Source organism: Montipora capricornis, chromosome 1 (assembly GCF_036669925.1).
Source record: "Montipora capricornis isolate CH-2021 chromosome 1, ASM3666992v2, whole genome shotgun sequence".
NCBI classification, from domain to species: domain Eukaryota; kingdom Metazoa; phylum Cnidaria; class Anthozoa; order Scleractinia; family Acroporidae; genus Montipora; species Montipora capricornis.
Window position 1 is genome coordinate 41119535 of NC_090883.1, and position 5347 is coordinate 41124881.

The following is a 5347-nucleotide window of genomic DNA, read 5'->3' on the forward strand; positions in this document are numbered from 1 at the left end:
ATTGCGGGAAATTTCTGTTGGAGTAGCAGTGTGAGGTCAGGTGAACATTTCCCCATGTAACAAGATATTCGAAACATCATTGGGTCTCCTGGAGCTGACTCAACGGCTCAAGTGACTTAAGGTTAAAGGTTTTGATGTTTCCCTGAAGGATTAGAGTAGCGTTCGAGAGAGGTACCTAAATTCAAGGGGGGAGCTGTAGTGTCAATCAATACTGGTAGCGACATAAGCTGAAGCATGCTCAGTTCACCGAAGATATCGTTGACGTCACCCTTTGCTTTAATGGATCAACCAGTTCTTTATCGTTAGCTGTCGCAACAAAGACATTTTTTTGCTCCAGTGGTTGTCACATTTGAACACGAAAAAGGTCTTCCCTGTAAACTTAATCGAGAAATGTTTAGCCGCAACAAAGACATTTTTTTGCTCCAGTGGTTGTCACATTTGAACACGAAAAAGGTCTTCCCTGTAAACTTAATCGAGAAATGTTTAGCCGCCATCTTGAGTTCTTGAAGCGAAGGAAGGCTGGGATGAGAAAGAGAGAGAGAGAAACAGAGAGAAGACCCCGCTCACCTCGAAATTTAACATGGCGGCTCGGTAAACTGTCGTTCGCTTTTGGTAACTTGCGCTCCAACAGCTAAGACCCCAGTTCTGCAAGCTATGGAGATTCCGGTGTGGCAATTTGATAAATGGAACCACAATAACTTCGACAACTGAGGCCCTCCCAGGAATAAGGTTGGGGGGGGGGGGGTTCTCCAAGTTACTTTCAAACTTGTTCCCAGCTTTTTGATCCCTAACATTGTTTTGAATCGTTTTTGTTCCCTTGTTCCCTAGTTTAAATTAGCCATGTTTCCTTTTTCTCCAAAACCCCTTGTTGTGGTGACCCTGACCACAAGGCGAAGCAAAATGAAATAAAATAAACTAAAATAAACCTGGAACAAAACAAGCACTCAACTGATATTTTATTTGCCCACGTATATATTTACAAAAATGTAGAAGAAGGAATATTAAATGTAAAAGTAAATTGTGCACGAAATGACATAACAAGCCTATAATGAACTACAGAATAACTCGGCTGGTGTCATAATATTATATAATAAAATATGATAAGAATATTAGTAATAAAGAAGAAATGGTAATATTTCAACTATTTGGATTGAAATATCTGAGCAGTAGATTGTCTCCATTTAGGGACTGTCCAGTTTGTAAGATTTGACAGTAAATTTTGAATGCGCTGCGAGATTTAACGCCAATCTTACTCTGTTCAAACTTTACACGGTACAATGCCATGTTTGGGAGGATTTTTTGTCTATTTTGTTGTTGTTGTTTTTTTTTAGGAGGAAGGAGGAAAACCATCATTGTTATGAGTGCTCATGGAGATGTTATTTGTGCTTAAAATAGAAAAGTGTCTTTCTAGAGGCGTTAAAAATCGGGAGCAGTCCATTATGCTGATTATGCTATATTATGCTACCGGTATATTATTCTATGCTATGCTATGTTATGCTATGTGATGTCTAACTTTTGAATCTCTGAGGTAACCTTTATCATAAAAATGAAAGCACAGCATGAATTCAAGGACACCAGTTAGTGTAGTAAGAGCGTTTAAGAGGAGCCTGATTCAAAAGTCCTGGAAGTTCAAAGCCGCTGTTGTGGCTTGGAGCAAAGCTGTGACTTCCTCTTCGTTGCCCACTCGAGGTCACCACAGTGGAAGAATTCGGATTAGTGTTCATGTTATTTACCATCGACAAACTTCCGAAACCGTTTGGGTTTTCAGCACCTAATTGCTTCAGTCGCTGTTGGATTTCATTTTTTAAAGCCTTCTCAACTCCTTTACTCTTCTTCTTCCATTTCATTCTCCGGTTTTGAAACCAAATTTTCACTTGTTTTTCTCTCAACCCCAGTGACAGTGCAATCTCGATTCGTCTTGGTCGACACAGGTAATTGTCACAGTGGAATTCTTTTTCCAACTCGACCAGTTGTCTTGCGTTGAAGATTGTTCGGTTTTTGTCCACATCCTTTTCTTGAGGTGATAATTTAATAAAAGAAAAATAACTTTAGCTAACATATAAAAAATGTTTAGGGCTAAACATAAACAGAATAAAAAGACACAAACAAACAACAAGATGGCACTGAGAAGCGTGTTTTTTTAATCGATTTAAAAATGGCAAATAGCTAAATGGAACGAAAGTTTAGCCTTTCATGAAAAACAAGCTTTAGTTGCTTTTTAACAGATGGCAAGCACTCATTATGAAGGACTCTCAAAGACTGTCGATAAACTGATTAAGACCTATCCCGGGCCAGAGGAAAAGTCCCATTCACTTTTTTAAATATATTCGAAGTATAACATTCGCCATACATTCCACCACTTGGATGAACAGACTATGAGTTTATTCATGATCTAGATGTGCGTCAACACGCAGTATCTTTTCTACAAATTGGAGTAGATGACATTGTACGCGTTAGAAAACTCTTTAGGCTACACAGGATTAGCCAAAGGTCATTGTCCTGAATATTTCGGTTCATATTTTAAATATGTCAGGTCTAAAAGAGGTTATTGTACTAGATCGGCTGTCTCTAATGACGTTTTAACACCATCTTGTAAAAAAAATTCTGGGCTTAGAACTTTCAACTCAAGTGCATGTCGTCTATGGAATAATCTGGGTAACTCATACAGAAACATAATTTCCCGTTCAAATTTCAGGATAACGCTACAAAATAATTTCATTACGGAAACTCTTCACCAGAGCATTTTGAGATTAGTAGGACCTCGAAGCATAATTGTTTAAAATTTTAACTACAAGTAAGTGTTTTTATATTTAGAAGGTTTTTTTTTTTTTTTTTTTTGGGGGGGGGGGGGGGAATTATGTAAACGGTAAAAATGTATTTCACCCTCGATAAATAGTGTTTGTGTTTGTAGTTTAAGAAACCATTGTCAGGGTGAAAGGGATCTTAGTCAGCGCAAGGAAACTAAAGCCTAAAGCACTCCTGGCAATCAAAGCCGTCAGTTTCCAAACTTTAAACTGAGAACGGGGAATTGTAACACCCGATCAAACCAATTTTACGCCTTTCAAGACACTGCTATCGATTTGAAAACGCAAACAAACAAACAAACATTGGGGCCATTTATACGAGAGAAAATAAGCCGCGGCTTACATAACACGCGAACACCCCGTATAAATGGTACAAAATCTACGTTCACGGCTTTCTCAAGCCGCGGCTTATCCTGGCCTGGGAGTTTATACTCGTATAAATAGTTCCTTTCGCGTATTACGTACGCCGCGACTTATTTTCTCTCATATAAACGGCCCTATTGTTTCTCTAACATGGCTAAATATGGTGCCCAAAGAATGCGAAATTTCGTAAACTGTGTACAGATGAAAATTTCGCGAGCACTTCCATTAGATGAGCGAGGGACGATGTTATGGACTGAGTGCTCTGAAGTTTAGTCTCAGAGAATTGAAAATTGCTTCAACTTTAACCATCGAGCAAATTAAAGAAAAAACAAACAAAATGAAAGGCCAAGTATGTCTCTAAAAAAATCGTTCGTATTTGTGAGTAGAACCTTCAAAATTGTTAGGCCAATGATTGGTTAGAAAAAATACCTATCTAATCTATCTTATAACAATTTTTAACATTTGCTTTCGCTTAAAGAATGGCGAGAAACTAAAAGACGATTACACAGGTCTTGGCCACTATGTAGGATCCAAACACGTCTTCTGCATAAGGTCATATTGAAAAATGCGTACCCGAACAGCCTAAGGAGAATTTTGCTATGTTGTTATACGCTTTCCGCCTGGTTTTAACACATAATATAACTTCCTTGGTGGCGGAGTCTCTCAGAAGAAAGTGCTTTGTGATTGAAAAGATATTTTGTGATGCCAGGACATGTAGAGAGACAACACTGCATTAAGGGATTAGCACGTTTTTAACCCTGGTGTACAGAAGGATTAATCGTTTTTGTACCAGCCACAATTCAACGACGAATGGAAAAAAGCATTCTTCAGTACAATAAAACAATATTTGCAATTAATTTTTCACTAGGGTTTTAACTGAAATCATTTGCGTTGAAATTACGGCGAAGTTACGGCATCCGCGCCTTAGAAGATTTTAGAAACACGAGCGAACGACCTCACAACGGAGAAGGGCCAAGATGGCGAAGGCTTTCTTCTACTGTACTAATCCACACTTAAAGCGCTATAAAGGGCGGGGTACGATCGAGTCCGACGGAATCAAAGAAATGTATTTCGTTGAAACTTTAGTTATCAACGGTTAGAGGTAAAGAGAGTCTTCAGTCAACATCTAATGATTCGATTCAAAACTAATCGCGCGTCGGAGAAACTAAAATGGAAACAAAGGTTCCTTTTGATGCAGCAGCACATTTCGTATACCGTGAAAGTTTACAGGTTCACTGAAATACAGATTTTGTTAAATACCTTTTGAACGAAGTTCTTTCATCCAAGGATAGACTTCAGGCGAAACAGTTTTAGTTCCCGAGAAAGTAGTATCCTCTCGGTGGTTTGAATTTATAAGACATTTGTCAGTGTTCGCCAGCGAGTCGGTTGCCTTTGCATGGCATCCGTTATGACGAGGTCGAGAGTTTGCCTGGTACCGACGTTTTCTCTGTCCTTGTTCCATTTGTACACACACTGCCCCCCTTAAAAGGAAGCCATGACCAACCTTTAACTTGTTTTGTTTTCTTAGACGTGATGGCGATACAAAGTCTGCAACTTGTGCCCTGTCCGACGGGTCTACGGCGGCTAACGCCCTGGTTACTTTATAGCGCTTGCAAAATTTAAGCAGGTGTCTGCTTTCTTGGCTTTTCGAACTACGACTGTTTACGACGGAAAGCGCGCGCAATTGAAAAAAATACCGAAGCACTTCCGAACACTCGTCGTAAATTTCCCGGCATTGCAGAATCGTCTTCGATTCCAAGAAGATAGTCTAGGAACGAAATAGACATTCACAGAATTGCTTTGCTAACGATGAGTTGGTTTTTATGTTTCACGATTTTGGACAATAAATCATCACGGAAAATGCAAAATTGCACTTCATTAATTATTGCGGCCTCTCAATTAATTGCCAATAGCACACCGAAAACGGCGGAACCAAAACGCTGATTTTAAACAACTGTTGGAGGCGTTTCATCAATAAAACACATGACATGTTTAACACTTACAGAAGCGCCCGTCCTTCAGTTTTTAAATTTTTTTTTACGCCTTAGAACGGTGACTTTCAAGTCACCTACAGTCTTAAAAGACTAGCGTTTTCTTGATGTTAATGTTGGCAGCCGTCCCAGACATCATACAGGGTTATGGTTGCGGTTAGGGTTTTTTCTTTTGTTTGCCGTATTTTC

The 5347-nt window shown here is 39.2% G+C and overlaps 1 long non-coding RNA gene across 1 annotated transcript; it reads right to left on the reverse strand.

Moving 5' to 3' along the window:
• Window positions 1–939: 939 nt before the first annotated feature.
• On the reverse strand, window positions 940–4761 carry LOC138044088 (uncharacterized). The gene is made up of 2 exons (XR_011131391.1): window positions 4428–4761; window positions 940–2014 (listed from the first exon to the last, which is right to left on the reverse strand). It is a non-coding gene; the product is annotated as an uncharacterized lncRNA (long non-coding RNA).
• Window positions 4762–5347: the final 586 nt, after the last annotated feature.